The 20,000-nt window shown below is 44.9% G+C and overlaps 1 long non-coding RNA gene across 1 annotated transcript; it reads right to left on the bottom strand.

Annotated features, from left to right (window-relative positions):
- Positions 1 to 9,371: 9,371 nt before the first annotated feature.
- LOC116970133 lies at positions 9,372 to 11,563 on the bottom strand. Its single transcript, XR_004411025.1, has 3 exons — positions 11,447 to 11,563; positions 9,584 to 9,606; positions 9,372 to 9,484 (listed from the first exon to the last, which is right to left on the bottom strand). It is a non-coding gene; the product is annotated as an uncharacterized LOC116970133 (long non-coding RNA).
- Between the last annotated feature and the right edge of the window lie 8,437 nt (positions 11,564 to 20,000).

The following is a 20,000-nucleotide window of genomic DNA, read 5'->3' as shown; positions in this document are numbered from 1 at the left end:
GAAAGGAAGAGGCGGAGACAGTGGGCTGTGGGAGAGCTGGGAAGGGGAGGGGAAGGAGGGAGAAAGCAGGGACTACCTGAAATTGGAGAATATTATAAAAATCTCTTGAAAATATATTTCAGAAGTTGAAACATTTGCGGAGTTGCTCCTGCATGTGAAATTCTTAATGTTTATAACCAAATGTAGTAAATGCCCACTATTTTCTGTGTGCTTAAGCAAAACAAGAATTTCATTGTCCTATACAGGGACACATGACAATAAACTCACTTGAACTTGAACAAATTTTGAAAGTGAAAAACTGCTGATAGCAACTAGTCGACTCTAGAAAACATGTTCCTGACGCTCTTAAAAATAGCGGAGTCAGGGGATATGGGGGGAAGGCAGGAACGGGGTACTGATTGGGGATGATAAGCCATGATCACATTGAATGGCGGTGCTGGCTCGAAGGGCCGAATGGCCTACTCCTGCACCTATTGTCTATTGTCCATTTACTGTTTTGAACTCCCTATCTGATTATAAAATGACCTAAGATTTATAAACCAAAACACAAAGTGATGGAGTAAGACAGCGGGCCAGGCAACAGGTTGAGGTAAGAGAGAAGGGCAGATGCTGGTTTATACAAGAGATAGACACTAAGTGCTGGAGTTACTCAGCGGGTCAGGCAGCATTTCTGGAGAATATGCACAGATCATGTTTCGGGTCGAGAGCCGAATTCTATATTTTGACAGTGACATAGTTCAAGTTCAAGTGAGTTTATTGTCATGTGTCCCTGTATAGGACAATGAAATTCTTGCTTTGCTTAAGCGCACAGAAAATAGTAGGCATTTACTACAAAACAGATAAATGTGTCCATATACCATGATATAAATATATACACACATGAATAAATAAACTGGTAAAGTGCAAATAACAGAAAGTGGTTATTAATAATCATAGTTTTGTCCGAGCCAGGTTTAATAGCCTGATGGCTGTGGGGAAGTAACTATTCCTGAACCTGGACGTTGCAGATTTCAGGCTCCTGTACCTTCTACCTGAAGGTAGCAGGGAGATGAGAGTGTATGGCCTGGATGGTGTGGATCTTTGATGATACTGCCAGCGTTTTTGAGGCAGCGACTGCGATAAATCCCCTCGATGGAAGGAAGGTCAGAGCCGATGATGGACTGGGCAGTGTTTACTACTTTTTGTAGTCTTTTCCTCTCCAGGGCGCTCAAATTGCCGAGCCAAGCCACGATGCAACCGGTCAGCATGCTCTCGACTGTGCACCTGTAGAAGTTAGAGAGAGTCTTCCTTTACAAACCGACTCTCCGTAATCTTCTCAGGAAGTAGAGGCGCTGATGAGCTTTTTTGATAATTGCGTGAGTGTTCTCGGACCAGGAAAGATCTTCAGAATTGCTGATACGTAGAAGCGACTCTATTTACTTGGTCTTGCAGAAAGAGGGATAGGGAGAAATTCTGGTTGTGTATCTGGCAAGTTGGTTGCGGGGGGCAGGGCTGTAAGCATGAGCTGCATTTCCCCCCAGATCCGCATTCAGACTCTGTCTCCATGTAAGTAGACGTCATGTCACCCCCAGGTCCGCATTCAGGGCCACCACTCGCAAGGAATTAAAGGCAGCGATTATATTTGTCCACCCCCTTTCGAGTATTGTACAAACCACCCCCCTCTGGAAATTCATTATTTTCGCTTTAAAGTAGAGATCCCGTTGACTTCTGAACGACATTGTGACCTCTGCGTGCACCGGCATTTTTGTTTCTCCAAAGCAGAAACAATCGCTGTGTGAAAGGAAATCAAAAGCCCTTTCTGGCATTCCTCGTTTTTTGTTTGTTAATTCCTTTCATTCCAGTAATGTCTTCTTTGGGTGGGGTGGTGGTTGGGGGTGAGGGGGGAGGGTGAAGAGCTGGCAGTGAGAAAAGACCAGGAGACCAGGATCAATGAGCTGTTCAAAAGGGAACTGCAGATGCTGGAATATCGAAGGTACACAAAATTGCTGGGGAAACTCAGCGGGTGCAGCAGCATCTATGGAGCGAAGGAAATAGGCGACGTTTCGGGCCGAAACCCTTCTTCAGTTACGGCCGAAACCCTTCTTCAGTTTCGGCCCGAAACGTCGCCTATTTCATTCGCTCCATAGATGCTGCTGCACCCGCTGAGTTTCCCCAGCAATTTTGTGTACCTAGGATCAATGAGCTGTCTGGCAGGTCCCATTGTTGAATGTGGGAAGGTGTGATCTCAAGAGACAAACAATGTGGAGAACTGTGAAACTGGTTACACGAGAAAGAAGGAGGAGGGAGTGAAATTTGTGTAAACAGTATTGAATGTACGTATAGCCACCGAGAATGTCGGACGAATTTCTTGCACGGTTTCGGTATTGTACATATTTTTTGCCTTGAATAAAGTTTAATTTGGGTTTTTTTTAAACATTGAATTCTCTAACTTTAAATAATTTCTCCTTACACCACCCCCCTCTCCCCCCCCCCCCCCCCCCCCCCCCCCCCCCCCCCCCTTGTCATTTTACTAGTTCCTCGGCTCTCCACATTATTTATGGAGCGAAGGAAATAGGCAACGTTACGGCCGAAACCCTTCTTCAGCCACTCTGTTGACTTGGTCTCGCAGAGAGAGGGACAAGGGAAAAGTTATGGTCAATGATCTTTGGTTATGGTTTTGTATCTGGCAAGTGGGTAGTGGGAGGGAGGGGGGCGTTGGAGCCGGGGCTGTAAGCAGAGCTGCATTTTCCCCCTGGTCCGCATTCAGACTGTCTGTCTCCATGTAAGTAGAGGTCATGTCACCCCCAGGTCCACATTCAGGGCCACCACTCGCAAGGAATTGAAGGCAGCGATTATATTTGTCCACCCCCTTTCGAGTATTGTACAAACCATCCCCCTCTGGAAATTCATTGTGGACAAACAATGTGGAGAACAGTGGAACTGGTTACACGAGAAAGAAGAGGGGGGGGGGGGGGGGTGTAAGTACAAGTGACTTCTCGTTCTAGGCGGGTGTAACTATGACTCCCTTAAACTGAAATGGGACTATCTTAAACTCTTAAACTCATTGTTCTCATGTAAGTGAAGGTCCTGTTTCTCCCAGGTCCGCATTTGGTGGCCACTAATCCCAAAGAAATGAAAGCAGCGATTCTCCTTGTCCCCCCCCCACTCCAGATATACGGTGACTCTACACGTCTGCAACTTCTTCCCTTTCGAGTACAGCACATACCTATTTTAAATATTTAACAACCACAGATTTGAACTCCCTAACTGATTATAAAATGTCCTAAGATTTATAAATCAAAACACGAAGTGATGGAGTGAGACAGCGGGCCAGGCAACAGGTTGAGATAAGAAGGAATGGCAGATGCTGGTTTACACAAAAGATAGACACTAAGTGCTGGAGTTACTCAGCGGGTCAGGCAGCATTTCTGGAGAATATGCACAGATCATGTTTCGGGTCGAGAGCCGACTTCTACATTTTAACAGTGACATAATTGCTGATAATAAAAGCGACTCTATTTACTTGGTCTTGCAGAGAGAGGTATAAGGGAGAAGTTCTGGTTGTGTATCTGGCAAGTGGGTTGCGGAGGGGGGGGGGTAGCGATGGAAGCAAGAGCTGCATTTCCCCCCAGGTCCGCATTCAGACTGTCTGTCTCCATGTAAGTGGAGGTCATGTCACCCCCAGGTCCGCATTTAGGGCCACCACTCGCAAGGAATTGAAGGCAGCGATTATATTTGTCCACCCTCTTTCGAGTATTGTACAAACCATCTCCCTCTAGAAATTTATTCTTCTCGCTTTAAAGTAGAGATCCCCTTGACTTTTGAATGACATTGTGACCTCTGCGTGCACCGGCATTTTCTTCTTCTCCAAAGCAAAAACAATCGCTGTGTAAAAGGAAAACAAAAGCCCTTTCTGGCATTCGTCGTTTTTTGTTTGTTAATTACTTTCATTCCAGCAATGCCTTCTTTGGGTGAGGGGAGGATGAATATCTGGGAGTGAGAAAAGACCAGGAGACCAGGATCAATTAAATGACCTGTCCGGCAGGTCCCATTGTTGCCACGAATCCTAAAGAAATGAAAGCAGCGATTCTCCTTGCGTCCCCCGCGTTCCAGATAGACGGTGACTCTTCACGTCTGCAACTTCTTCCCTTTCTCCCTTCTCCTCTATGTCTACAAAACCTTCAATCGGCTTGCCTCCACCTACATTAAACGTCTGCTCACCCACCACACCACCTCCAGGTCCCTCAGATCGGCCGACTTGAGGTTACTGAACGTCCAGGCATAAGCTCAGGGGCGACCGCGCCTTTGCGGTTGCAGCTCCTAGACTGTGGAACAGCATCCCTCTTCCCATCAGAACTGCCCCTTCCATCGTCTCCTTTAAGTCCAGACTAAAAACTTATCTGTACTCCCGAGCCTTTCGTGACGTCCTCTGAGCAAGGACTACATGTATGTATTTATGTAGTTTGTTTGTTTATACTATTCTTATAACGAATGTAAAGCACTTTGGCCAACGAGAGTAGTTTTTTAAATGTGCTATATAAATAAATGTGACTTGACTTGACTTGACTTTCGAGTGGCCTCCTCTAAACCCTCGAGTTTTGTATCTGGCAAGTGGGTTGTGGGGGGCAGTAAGCAAGAGCTGCATTTTCCACCCAGATCCGCCTTCAGACTGTCTGTCTCCATGCAAGTGGAGGTCATGTCACCCCCAGGTCCTCATTCATTGCCACCACTCGCAAGGAATTGAAGGCAGCGATTATATTTGTCCACCCCCTTTCGAGTACCGTACAAACCAAAGATGATAGAGCATCCCCTCTCTCCCCGTCTCCACCCTAACCCTCTTACTAATTTCACCATTTGTATTCCTTGGATATCACCGCATCCCCAGTCCACTATGGGCTCCACCTATCCTGAATCATCGACGCATGCTCTGCTTGTTCTGCATCTTCCCATACCTCTAGTTTCCCCTTCACTGGCTTCCCATCTCCCACCGGATCACCTACAAAATCCTGATCCTCACCTACAAAGCCCTCCACCATCTGGTCCCCCCATATCTCACTGACCTCCTCTCCCCCTACCAACCCCCACGGTCCCTCAGATCGACATCAGCCGGTCTCCTCTCCATCCACAAGTCCAACTTCCGCAGTTTTGGGGACAGAGCCTTCTCCAGGGCAGCTCCCAGGCTCTGGAACTCCCTCCCCCAACTGATCCGCAATCCCGTGTCCCTCACCATCTTCCAGTCCCGCCTCAAGACCCATCTCTTCACCTCTGCCTATCCTTAGCCCCACGTCCCCCTCCCTTTTCATCTGTGCATTAATTTGACTCATATTGTGTTTTGAATTGAATTCTGTCTTTACTTTGTGTACTAGTCATGTCTCTATTTATTTCATTCCCCTTACATGTTTTTCCTCTACCTGCTAAATTTTTGTAAGGTGTCCTTGAGACTCTTGAAAGGCGCCCATAAATAAAATGTATTATTATTATTATTATCCCTGCCTTCTCTCCATACCCCCTGATCCCTTTAGCCACAAGGGCCACATCTAACTCCCTCTTAAATCAGGAGTTTCTATCTTCATGTTCCCGTGAATGGAACACGAGCCTTGCTGTACTGTAGACTCTGCAGAAACCGGGTGGGTATGAGAGGTTTAGAGGGATAGAGGCCAAATGTGAGACGAGGTCATCCCTCGGCCTCCTGCACTGCAAAGAAAAAAACCTCAAACCTATCCACCTTCTTCTTGCAACCCAAGTCCTCCAGTAAGGACCTAGCTTGGCATGAATAAGTTGGACCGAGGGGGCTTTTTCCGTGCTGTAACACTCTATGACCCCCCATAACCAAACCATGTAAATCTCTCCGAGCGGGTGCCATTCTTGACAAGCACGGAGAATCACTGGACTACAGGCAGGACACTAAGTTGGCGATGTCTCGGATTCACAGGGACATTGGCCACCCCCTCGCCTCTCAGAGTATTTTCCCCCCTACATCCTTCCTCTATTTGCGAGGCCTCCCTTTAACTGAAACACTCCACTTGATCGCTCTCTACCGCAGGGATTTGCTCCCACATTATGTAATTGTTTTAGAATTTACAGCATGGGAACAGGACCTTTGGCCCACCGAGTCCACGCCAACCATCATTCACCCGTACCCAATTTCTCGTTTATCCCACTTTCGCATCCCACACACTAGTGGCAATTTACACAAGTCAATGAACACACAAACATGTACGTCTTTGGAGGTTTGCTCCTCCGTTCTGCTGGTCTCAATAATTATGAATTAACCCCCCACCCCCGGTCTCACGCACATGGAATTAGTTCTTCTATATACACGGTTTAAAGACCCATATTAGGTTTACCGCTTAATTTCCAAATCATCTCACCCCTAATCCAAAAGAAAATCAGTCCACAGTTCATTTTTTAAAGAAAACGTGCCTTAAGGGGACTGCAAAGAGTTAATAATGTTCGCTACATACACTTCAGTAGTATATAAGTCTGTATATTTAATTCAAACATCAATATAAAATGTATTTGACACAAATGTTCACTGTCACCATTTTAATATGGTAGTAAAAACAGACGAGAAACATATAACCATATAACAATTACAGCACGGAAACAGGCCATCTCGGCCCTACAAGTCCGTGACGAACAATTATTTCCCCTAGTCCCATCTACCTGCACTCAGACCATAACCCTCCATTCCTTTCCCGTCCATATACCTATCCAATTTATTTTTAAATGATAAAATCGAACCTGCCTCCACCACTTCCACTGGAAGCTCATTCCACACAGCTGCCACTCTGAGTAAAGAAGTTCCCCCTCATGTTACCCCTAAACTTCTGTCCCTTAATTATGAAGTCATGTCCTCTTGTTTGAATCTTCCCTACTCTCAATGGGAAAAGCTTGTCCACGTCAACTCTGTCTATCCCTCTCATCATTTTAAAGACCTCTATCAAGTTCCCCCTTAACCTTCTGCGCTCCAGAGAATAAAGACCTAACTTATTCAACCTTTCTCTGTAACTTAGTTGCTGAAACCCAGGCAACATTCTAGTAAATCTCCTCTGTACTCCCTCTATTTTGTTGACATCCTTCATATAATTGGGCGACCAAAATTGTACACCATACTCCAGAATTGGTCTCACCAATGCCTTGTACAATTTTAACATTACATCCCAACTTCTATACTATGTATAGAGTTTAAAATAATGTCGACATAGGTTAGTGAACGACAGCCTTCTGTTTGAGTGATGTAAACCAACCTGTGCCCTGACAGGGATTACACCAGGCACTTGTCTATTCCATCCTACCATTGACTTATTCTTTGAGGAAATTCACACCATGCCACACATTACCATTGCAGTGTTTAGTTACAACAGGCAGATTACTTAAACAATCTTCAATATTGTCAGATAATTTATTAACCTGGGGGCTGTAAGTGGAAACAAATGGAAAGTATATTTAGAACATAAACCCAGAAAAATAATTGCTTTACCCAAAGAGTGACAAATGTTTGGAATAATCCTGAAGGCAGAGAAGAATCCAAATGAAATCACGATAGTTGTGGACTCACGAGTCACTAAGGTAAACGCACGGGCCACTACGTTCTTACAACTTGGTTCAATTTTTAACTTCAAGAGTACATTTTACTCGTGGAAAAATTTAAACATGTTTGAATTTTTTAAAGAGTTATCAAGTTTCATGGGTCCCTGCCGTTAGCGCCACGAGTCGCTAAGTTGCGTCCACGAGTTCCGACGTTCCCGCGACGTTAATTGTACGTGATTACCACGAGTTAAATTTGTTTTAAACTCGGGGTACCTCGTGGGTCAGCTCGCACAGTGTGACAGGGGTTTAAAATAACGCGTCAAAATGAACGGATCGACAGACAGACAGACAGCTCTGATTTCAGTTGCTGTTTATTTCACTCTTCCCACATTTACATTCCCCCTGGTTTTATTTCCGCGCTCACTGGGGTTTGTTTCACGACGCGGAATTTGGGGATTAAATGGGAGCCGTTCGTTCAGCGCCGACCTGTTGTCCACCGGGTTTCTGCCCCACAGCCCCTGAGCCCCGCTCCTGACGCCGGTCCCGGGACCCGACCCTTTTACACACCCGGAGCGGTACCGGAGCAGATTCTCAGCCAGTTTCCATCCCAAGGCCCGAAGAAAGGATAAAGTTTCTCCGTGAATTTATTCCCAGTGAAGGTGTGGAGATGGGACTTGGTGTCCGCGTCGTAAAATGAAACTGTCCCGGACTCGTAACTGAGATAAACTCCCACCCTCCCGGGGATGGGACGGGCGGGGAGAGGGGATGGAGGGGAGGTGAATGCAACAAACCTGTCAGCCCCCCGCCTGATGCTCCAGACTCCAGTCTCCGGGGTCAGTGTGTGTCTCTTCCTGTCCACAGACTCTGCGGCGACCCCCAGACTCCAGTGCCGACTCCCCGCCACCTCCACCTCCCAGTAATGTCTCCCCGATGTGGATCCCTCCGATCCCAGCACACACCACCAGCCTGTAAACATCTTCCCGGTGTCATGGAGACTCCTCCGTGTCTCGGTACATCTCACCCTCTTCCGGTCCTCAGACACCTCGAGCCGCGCATACGCTGTTTCCACGTCCAGGGTAACGGGGACTGGGGGGAGAAGCAGAGAATCAGATAATCCCCGGGGGTCGGGGGCAGACTCGGGCACAGGCGGGCGGACAACTGAAACCTTGTTCGGGGTTTTCCCCAATTACGTGAGATGGACAACACAAACCTTTCTTCGGGTTTTTCTCAGAGGAAAGGGGGGGAGGCTCGTGGATTGTTGGAGCGGGTCGGGCGGCGGAGTTGGGATTGTGTGTTTAAACAGAGAGAGAGGGGGGAGGGGACGATTGAGAGATTGCGGTGGGCATTTGGAGCGGTTGGGCAGGGTTTTGTGAGATCCCGCTGTTAGGTGGTGGAGAGGAATCAGATTTTCAAGTAGCACATTGAGACATAGAAACATAGACAATAGGTGCAGGAGTAGGCCATTCGGCCCCTTCGAGCCTGCACCATTCGCCATTCAATATGATCATGGCTGATCATCCAACTCAGTATCCTGTACCTGCCTTCTCTCCATACCCCCTGATCCCTTTAGCCACAAGGGCCACATCTAACTCCCTCTTAAATATAGCCAATTAACTGTGTGGCCTCAACTACCTTCTGTGGCAGAGAATTCCACAGATTCACCACTCTCTGTGTGAAAAATGACGCGTGTTTGCTGCTGGGATTTTTGAGCACAAGCTGTTAGCTTTTTAGTTTAGTTCGGAGGAGGCATGCAGGTTTTAATTAAAGTGTCCATTATTCATATCACTCTTTGTATCCAACTAACACCTAACAATCTCTAATGTATCAGAACAAATAAATGATATAAACATTACCTTGCGGAATACCACACGACATTTTGCTGAACACTCTGTTCAATAAAAAGGGGTGATCGAATTTTGCAACTTCCGGTGCCCCACCTGCTACTGACAACGTGTGTTCCTCATCACTAACCCTGTAAGTATAGGCAGCTGGTTACAAAATGAACTACAGCGATCTTCTGAGTTTTTAAAAATAAAATTATGCATGGTTTCTGTTAAGAACAATTTCCTACCTCCTCTTCCGACTAATTTCATCCTGAAATCAAACAAACACAACTTTTTATTGATACACTGACAATAATAATAATAATAATAATAATAATAATAATAATAATAATAATAATAATAATAATAATAATAATAATAATAATAATAATAATAATAATAATAATAATAATAATAATAATAATAATAAATTTATGCAACGGAACAACAGTATTTTCTACTAATTGTTGCAAACTGCTGGAAATTCTTCACTAACACAGCTTCTGACACACGGATAGCACGAGAATGTCACAGAAAGGATAAGGAATCACATCTGGACACCATATCTGAGGAAGAATGTGCTGGCTCTGGAGTGGGTTCAGAGGAGGTATACAAAACGTTCCCAGGAATGAGTAGGTGAACGTATATTGAGTGATCGTCGGCACTGGGACTATACACGCTGTAGTTTAGAAGAATGAAGGGGGACCTCATTGAAACATACAAAACAGTGAAAGGCCTGGATAGAGAGGATATACAGAGGATGTTTCCACTAGTGGGAGTGTCTAGGACTAGAAGTCATAGCCTCAGAATTAAAGGACTTTCTTTTAGGAAGCCTGTCAGTGGATATTTTTAAGGCAAAGATAGATAGATTCTTGATTAGTACGGCTATCAGAGGTTATGGGGAGAAGGCAGGAGAATGGTATTAGGTGGGAGAGATACATCATCCATGATGGAATGGCCACATTGACGTGATGGGTCGAATGGTCTAACTCTACTCCTATCTTTTTTGACCTGATTATAAAGAACAAAGAGGAAGAAAATATATGAATTAAATGGACAGGAAAGGTATTATCTGAATGGTGGCCGATTAGGAAAAGGGGAGATGCAACGAGACCTGGGTGTCATGGTACACCAGTCATTGAAAGTAGGCATGCAGGTGCAGCAGGTAGTGAAGAAAGCGAATGGTATGTTAGCATTCATAGCAAAATGATTTGAGTATGGGAGCAGGGAGGTTCTACTGCAGTTGTACCGGGTCTTGGTGAGACCACACCTAGAGTATTGCGTACAGTTTTGGTCTCCTAATCTGAGGAAAGACGTTCTTGACATAGAGGGAGTACAGAGAAGGTTCACCAGACTGGGATGTCAGATCTTTCATATGAAGAAAGACTGGATAGACTCGGCTTGTACTCGCTAGAATTTAGAAGATTGAGGGTGGATCTTATAGAAACTTACAAAATTCTTAAGGGGTTGGACAGGCTAGATGCAGGAAGATTGTTCCCGATGTTGGGCAAGTCCAGGAAAAGGGGTCACAGTTTAAGGGTAAGGGGGGATGTCTTTTAGGACCGAGATGAGAAAAAAGATTCACACAGGTGAATCTCTGGAATTCTCTGCCACAGAAGGTAGTTGAGGCCAGTTCATTGACTATATTTAAGAGGGAGTTAGATGTGGCCCTTGTGGCTAAAGGGATCAGGGGGTATGGAGAGAAGGCAGGTACAGGATACTGAGTTTGATGATCAGCCATGATCATATTGAATGGCGGTGCAGGCTCGAAAAGCCGAAGCTACTCCTGCACCTATTTTCTATGTTTCTATGTTTCTACACCACACGGGACATATTTACTTGCAACAGTAAAAGGAATGTATTGATAATGGTATTTACATTATCAAAGGATTTCATACATTAATTCATGCACTGCCTCTCACACCCGCTACACCAGACACACTCACAGCATGCAAGTGTGCCTGGATTTTAGTGTCAGTTTGAATGTAATATGTAGCATGGCAAGCAGAGGAACAATCAAACATTTAGTATCAAGGTCTCCACTTATTCCCGAGAGGTTGTGCATTTTATGTGGGCACTTGGATTGGCTTAAACTGAAAAGAAATTCTCACCATTAGAAATATCACACTGTCTTTTGATCCATCTGTTCCTGTATCTTTGTGAGTTTCTCCTGCATGGAATTTAATTTAACTTGAATTGCTTGAAGATTTTTCTCCATTATATCTAGACTCTTCGCCTCGACTTCTCTGAGATCTTTTAGTAAATGCTGCTCTTCCTCAGCGAGAATCTGTCTCTTTTTATTGAAGTGTGATGTGATGTGGGACTGCAGACTGCGGGACTGTGCCTGTGAAGAGAAATGTGGATATTTTCATATTGCCACAAGGGGGTTAAATCTACACGGGATCACACAACGAAGGAAGAGACCTTACCCTAACTCCAGAAATCTTTGTTTTCTGCAATTGTTCCATTTCCTGTATCTCTGAATTTTTTTTCGTGAGAGATTCTATGGAAGATTTCATCCGAACCTGAAAATGGGTTTGTAAAAACAAAAAGTGAAATGAAAGTGTTGTACATGAGAAAAAAACACAGTGGAATTCATGTGATCAAAATATGTTTTTTTTATTTTATTTTTTATTTTATTTTATTTTTATTAGCAGTACAGTAAATTACATTAATACACATCACATATATCTATTACATATGTGTACCACTTCAATTGTTTGATGTTTGTTTTTACCTTGTAGTTTTCAACAGCTTCTTCTATCCGTATGAAGCGGTGAGTCTTATGTTCCCGCCCATCTCGACAGATCAGGCAGATCAGTTTCTTGTCAGTTTCACAAAACACCTTCAGTTCTTCCTGATGTTCCTCGCAGTGAAGTTTACTTTCCTTCTCTTTCTGATTCAGATTTAATTGGTGAGTTTTCTGAGCCAGGCTTGACAAGGCCCAATTCACAATGAGGGTGCGGTCAGGAAACTCCTCTCTACATTTCGGGCAGGAGTTTTTCCCCTCTCTTTCCCAACTCTGCGCGATACAGGAGCGGCAGAAGTTGTGTCCGCACTTCGGGGAAACCGGATCGGTGAAGATATTCAGGCAGATGGGACCAAATTAGTTCTTCGCGTAAACTCGCAACCTGTGTTCGGCAGCCATTCTCGCCACTTCCTGACTTCACTTACGGGGGGCGCTAAACACACCTGAGATACCACGCTTGTCCAATCAACGCGCCGCACTGTCAGGGAACGAACTCTATTGGCGAGGAGTGTGTAAGAGAAGCAAAAATCTTTGGTCTCCAGCTGCTGTAGTTTTCAGGGTGACGTGTTCCATTGACGTGTCCTGACCTCAAATACCCATGGAGGGTTTTAGTGAGATGTTAAACAGACCGTATAATGTAACGCAGGGAATGTTATGGACAGTTTAGAGCAGGAGAAAAAAGAAACTAAAACCGACGGTTAAATATAAACTAGATGAAGTCAAGTCGGATTTATTGTCATCTGTACAAGTACTGCGATGAACAACTGCGATGAAAACCACATCGACGTTTCAGCAGCATCACACGCACATATACTCAGTGCTTCACACAATATTAATTAAACGCAAATTACAACCACTTTACACATAAATCCTGCAAGTTATTAAAACAAAATTAAAAACTGCTCCAAAGACAAGGCATTAATACAAAACACAATTCAATATAAACACATCCATGGCCAGTGCAGGCGGTAGTGCAACTCGTGTGCGTTGGAAATGCCGCACCAGGCCATGATGCGAACAGTCAGGATACATTCTACAGCGCTGATGTGGAGGTTTCTTCAAGTATCAGGTTATATCCCGGAATATCCAAAATGCGAAGACACAATCCATGTATGGACAAAAAACAGGCGCATAGGAATAGCCCTTCGGCCCACAGTGTCTGTGCTGAATATGATGCCAAGACCAACTCTTACCTGCTTGAACATAATCTATATCCTTCAATTACCTGCATACTCACGTGCCTATCCAAACATCTCTTCACCGCCTGTCTCGTATCAGCCTCCACCACCATCCCTGGCAGCGCGTTCCAGAAACTCATCATTATTGGGGTAGAAAACCTTTAAACTTTGCCCCTCTCATCCTATCGCTATGCTCTCTACTATTAAATATTTCCCTCTCAGTAAAAGGTTCTGATTGTGTAACCTGCCCACCCCTCTCATAATTCGATAGACTTCCATTAAGTCTCCCCTCAACCTCCGGCGGTCCAGAGAAAACTTTCCATAGTCGGTCTGACCTCTCCATTCTCGTAATGAAATCCTAATTCTGGTAAACCTCCTCTGCATCGTTGCCTAGTACTTCATATCCACTTTCACATCCAGTGACTCTATCACCATCGACATTCCGGGTGCTCCGAAATAGGTGCGGGTGATGAGGGGGGGAGGGGAGAATGGGTGATGTGAGAGTAGGTGCAGGGTAAGAGTGAGAGGATAAGGAACAGGGGAATTAGGGCGGCGGTGGGCAGAATTGGTATTCAATAAGAGACGGCTGCGAGTTGAGACACACGGGACTGCAGATGCAAACTGCTGGACGAACGTAGCGGTCAGGGCCTATCTGTGGCACCAACAGGTGCGGTGACGAGGCAGAGATGACGTTACTGAACGAGGAATCCAGAGTCACATCCAGAGACGCAAATTCAAGTGTCTCCATTGCACCTTAAATGAATGATTGAAATTAAATCATTTCTATCATGGAAATGCCTTAATTAATAATTAATAAATGGTGGTGGTTGCAGCTTTTATAAGACCAGCGTATAATTGCTGCCTTACGGTGCTTATTAGCGCCAGAGAGCCGGGTGCTGTCTGTACGGGTTTTGTACGTTTAGTTCAGTTTGGAGATACAGCCCTTCGGCCCAGGAGGACAGCGATCCCCGCACATTATACTATCCTACACCCACTTGGGACAATTTTTTGCATTTACCAAAACTAATTAACCTGTACGTCTTAGAGTGTGGGAGGCAACCGAAGATCTCGCGCGAAAACCACCCCGCACGTTACGGAGAACGTGCAAACCCCGTGCAGACAGCACCCAAGCTAAAATGTAGGCGGAGACAGTAAGTCTATTGGGAGAAGGGGAATGGGAGGAGAGAGAAAGCAAGGGCTATCAGAAGTTAGAGAATGTTCATATGTTCATCCGCTGGGTATAACTACCCAAGCGAAACCTTGCTTTCTCTCTCCATCCCCTTCCCCTTCCCAGTTCCTCCACCAGTCTTACTGTCTCCGACTACATTCTATCTTTGTCCCGCCCCCTCCTCTGACATCAGTCTGAAGAAGGGTCTCAACGCGAAACATCGCCCATTATCCCTTTCTCCAGAAAGCTGCCTCACCCCGCTGAGTTAATCCAGCATTTAGTGTCTACCTTCGATTTAAACCAGCATCTGCAGTTCTTTCTTACACATTTGTACTTAGCCCTGCTCTGCCCTCCTGGACTATAGTCAAGGCTCATATTTTATCTTTCACAATTGCTGCTACTCTACGTAACCTTGCCCACTGTGTTTCGTTGGGTCAACATTCTACTTATGAATGGGTGAAAAGACTTAAAGGGAAGAGAAAATCGGAATTGGATTTAGCAATGACCATATCGCCAAATGGACAAGTTTCGTTATCTTGTGCAGAATATTTACAATTACACCACAAAAAAACCTTCTCCGAAAAGGGCTTCCTTTCCCTGTAAATTGACACAAAATACTAAAATAACTCAATGGGTTTAGCAACATCTCTGGAGAACATGTTTTAAGAAGGAACTGCAGATGCTGGAAAATCGAAGGTAGACAAAAAAGAATGGTGAGAGACTGGTGAGGCAGGTCACGGTGACTATGGCTAGGAAATATCGAAGTTCTCGCGCGTTCTGAAGGCAACGCGAGGTGAGGCGGTGATAGGAGCGAAGGAACAGGTGATGTTTCGGATCGAGACCCTTCTTCAGACGGATGTGAGGTTGGGGGGTGCGGGAAGAGAAAGGAGAGTCGAGACAGTGGGCAGGGAGAGGTAGAAGGGAGGAGAAAGCAGGGACTACCTGAATTGGAGAAGTCCATGTTCTACCGCTGGGGTGTAAACTACCCATACGAAATATGAGGTGCTGCTCCTCTAATTTACGGTGGGCCTCACTCTGACCATGGAGGAGGCCCAGGACAGAAAGGTCGGATTGGGAATGGGAGGGGGGGTTGAAGTGCTGAGCCACCAGGAGATCAGGTTGGTTAGTGCGAACTGAGCAGATGTGTTGGGCTAAGCGATCGCCGAGCCTACGCTTGGTCTCACCGATGTAGAGCAGCTGACACCTAGTGCAGCGGAAGCAATAGATGAGGTTGGAGGAGGTGCAGGTAAACATCTGCCGCACCTGGAACGACTGCTTGGGTCCTTGGATGGAGTCAAAGGGGGAGGTAAAGCGACAAGTGTAGCATTTCCTGCCATTGGTAAAGCGACAAATGCTACAACTGTCGCTTTACCTCCTCCCTCGAGTCCATTCAAGGACCCAAGCAGTATTTCAGGTGGGGCAGAGGTTCACCTGCACCTCCTCCAACCTCCATGGTCAGAGCCCACCGTGAATTGGAGGAGCAGCACCTCATATTCCGCTTGGGCAGTTTGCACCCCAGCGGTATAAACATTGACCTCCAATTTTAGGTAGTCCCTGCTTTCTCCTCCCCATCCCAGCTCTCCCTCTGCCCACTGTCTCCGCCTCCTCCTTTCTTCTTCCCGCACCCCCTTTGTATCTGGCAACTCCATTTGCTCCATCGAATTTGTAAGACAATGGGCTCCTGACTTGTTCTTTTCCACAGACCCACATTGGATTATGTGGGCTTTCATTCTCTTGTTGCTGGTTTTTGAAGGTAGAGATGAGGCGAGAGTTGATGAGTCCCCATGGAGTTATGGGCTCCCATACTTGACCGATAGAAATGATTTCGAAGGATCTGCACCAAACATGGACAAGTAGGATTAGTTCAAGTTCAAGTTCAAGTGAGTTTATTGTCATGTGTCCCTGTATAGGACAATGAAATTCTTGCTTTGCTTCAGCACACAGAACATAGTAGGCATTTACTACAAAACAGATAAATGTGTCCATATACCATGATATAAATATATACACACATGAATAAATAAACTGGTAAAATGCAAATAACAGAAAGTGGTTATTAATAATCAGAGTTTTGTCCGAGCCAGGTTTAATAGCCTGATGGCTGTGGGGAAGTAGCTATTCCTGAACCTGGTTGTTGCAGTCTTCAGGCTCCTGTACTTCCTACCTGAAGGTAGCAGGGAGATGAGTGTGTGGCCAGGATGGTGTGGGTCTTTGATGATACTGCCAGCCTTTTTGAGGCAGGGACTGCGATAAATCTCCTCGATGGAAGGAAGGTCAGAGCCGATGATGGACTGGGCAGTGTTTACTACTTTTTGTAGTCTTTTCCTCTCCAGGGCGCTCAAATTGCCGAACCAAGCCACGATGCAACCGGTCAGCATGCTCTCTACTGTGCACCTGTAGAAGTTAGAGAGAGTCTTCCTTGACAATCCGACTCTCCGTAATCTTCTCAGGATATAGAGGCGCTGATGAGCTTTTTTGATAATTACGTTAGTGTTCTCGGACCAGGAAAGATCTTCAGAATTCCTGATACGAAGAAGCGACTCTATTTACTTGGTCTTGCAGAGAGAGGGATAGGGAGAAGTTCTGGTTGTGTATCTGGAAAGTGGGTTGAGGGGGGCAGGGCTGTAAGCAGAGCTGCATTTCCCCCCAGGTCCGCATTCAGACTGTCTGTCTCCATGTAAGTGGCGGTCATGTCACCCCCAGGTCCGCATTCAGTGCCACCACTCGCAAGGAATTGAAGGCAGCGATTATATTTGTCCACCCCCTTTCGAGCATTGTACAAACCATCCCCCTCTGGAAATTCATTATTTTCGCTTTAAAGTAGAGATCCCGTTGACTTCTGAACGACATTGTGACCTCTGCATGCACCGGCATTTTTGTTTCTCCAAAGCAGAAACAATTGCTGTGTGAAAGGAAATCAAAAGACCTTTCTGGCATTCCTCGTTTTTTGTTTGTCAATTCCTTTCATTCCAGCAATGTCTTCTTTGGGTGCAGTGGTGGTTGGGGGTGAGGGGGGAGGATGAAGAGCTGGCATTGAGAAAAGACCAGGAGACCACACCTGGAGTATTGCGTACAGTTTTGGTCTCCAAATCTGAGGAAGGACATTATTTCCATAGAGGGAGTACAGAGAAGGTTCACCAGACTGATTCCTGGGATGTCAGGACTTTCATATGAAGAAAGACTGGATAGACTTGGTTCAAACTCTCTAGAATTCAGGAGATTGAGAGGGGATCTTATAGAAACTTACAAAATTCTTAAGGGGTTGGACAGGCTAGATGCAGGAAGATTGTTCCCGATGTTGGGGAAGTCCAGGACAAGGGGTCACAGCTTAAGGATAAGGGGGAAATCCTTTAAAACCGATAAGAGAAAAACTTTTTTCACACGGAGAGTGGTGAATCTCTGGAACTCTCTGCCACAGAGGGTAGTTGAGGCCAGTTCATTGGCTATATTTAAGAGGGAGTTAGATGTGGCCCTTGTGGCTAAAGGGATCGGGGGTATGGAGAGAAGGAAGGTACGGGATACTGAGTTGGTTGATCAGCCATGATCATATTGAATGGCGGTGCAGGCTCGAAGGGCCGAATGGCCTACTCCTGCACCTAATTTCTATGTTTCTATGTTTCTAATTGAATGATCTGTCTGGCAGGTCCCATTGTTGAATGTGGGAAGGTGTGATCTCAAGAGACAAACAATGTGGAGAACTGTGAAACTGGTTACACGAGAAAGAAGGAGGAGGGAGTGAAATTTGTGTAAACAGTATTGAATGTACGTATAGCCACCGAGAATGTCGGACGAATTTCTTGCACGGTTTCGGTATTGTACATATTTTTTTCCTTGAATAAAGTTTAATTTGCGGTTTTTTTAAACATTGAATTCTCTAACTTTAAATAATTTCTCCTTACACTTCCCCCTCTCCCTCCCCCCCTCCTTGTCATTTTACCAGTTCCTCGGCTCTCCACATTATTTATGGAGCGATGGAAATAGGCAACGTTACGGCCGAAACCCTTCTTCAGCCACTCTGTTGACTTGGTCTCGCAGAGAGAGGGACAAGGGAGAAGTTATGGTCAATGATCTTTGGTTGTGGTTTTGTATCTGGCAAGTGGGTAGTGGGAGGGAGGGGGCATTGGAGCCGGGGCTGTAAGCAAGAGCTGCATTTCCCCCCAGGTCCGCATTCAGACTGTCTGTCTCCATGTAAGTGGAGGTCATGTCACCCCCAGGTCCATATTCAGGGCCACCACTCGCAAGGAATTGAAGGCAGCGATTATATTTGTCCACCCCCTTTCGAGTACCGTACAAACCATCCCCCTCTGGAAATTCATTATTTTCGCTTTAAAGTAGAGATCCCGTTGACTTCTGAACGACATTGTGACCTCTGCGTGCACCGGCATTTTGTTTCTCCAAGCACAACAATGATATCTTTCTTTATCTTTATCTTTATTTCGAACGTTAAAAAAAAAAAAAGAAGAAAAGAAAAGATGAAATGTATAATAAAAGGAAATTATATAACATATATATATATATATAATAAAATACTACACACATACATACATATACATGACATATATATATATACACACATATACACAAATACACATATACTAACATATATGTACATCAATAAATTAAAAAATCAAAAGCCAATTTCAACATAATACACATTAGACTCGTTGGAAAAGGGATAGGCAGAAGCCTATGCTTGTCAAGTCCTACCCCCCATTCTTCACCATTAACAAATGCAAAATTCAATAAAATAAACTAAACAGACAATTCAAATAAAACTACTCCAATCAAGCTATTAAGAAAAAAGAACAAAAAAGAAAAGAACAAAAAGAACAAGCACCATTACATCTGTGAGATTTACATTCTCCTTCCTCATTACTGTACTTTTCAAAGATATATATTTTGTACATTTTTTAAAATTGCATTATATTCATACTTTGTTTAATCGTTTCGTCAAGACCATTCCACAAAACCACCCCACAAATGGAAGTCAATACTTTTTAAATTGGTCCGAGCATAATGCTGTTTCAAGTTTAGTTTCCCTCTAAGTATAAACCCCCCTCTCTGTCTTTTGAACCGTTTTTGTATGTTTACAGGTAGCAGTTTATTTTTTGCTTTATAATTATTTGTGCAGTCTTCAATTCTACCAGATCCTTAATCTTTAAGGTGTGTAATTTTAAATACAGTATATTGGTGTGTTCATGATATCCTACATTGTTTACTATACGAATAGCTCTTTTTTGTAGTGTCTTAGTGTTCACAATCGCTGTGTGAAAGGAATCAAAAGCTCTTTATGGCTTTCTTCTTTTTTTGTTTTCAATTACTTTTCATATCCAGCAATGCCTTCTTTGGGTGGGGTGGTGGTGATGGGGGGGGGGGGGGGGGTGAAGAGCTGGGGTGAGAAATACCAGGAGACCAGGATCATTAAATGACCTGTCTGGAGGTCCCATTGTTGCCACCAAGGTGTGAAATGAAAGCAGCAATCTGGAGAACGTCCCCCCGTTCCAGATAGACGGTGAGGGGGGGACGTCTGCATCTTGTTTCCCATTCTCCCTTCTCCCCTATGTCTACAA

The sequence above is a fragment of the Amblyraja radiata genome, unplaced genomic scaffold (assembly GCF_010909765.2).
Source record: "Amblyraja radiata isolate CabotCenter1 unplaced genomic scaffold, sAmbRad1.1.pri scaffold_555_ctg1, whole genome shotgun sequence".
NCBI lineage: Eukaryota > Metazoa > Chordata > Chondrichthyes > Rajiformes > Rajidae > Amblyraja > Amblyraja radiata.
This window is presented reverse-complemented; position numbering and strand designations above follow the sequence as displayed.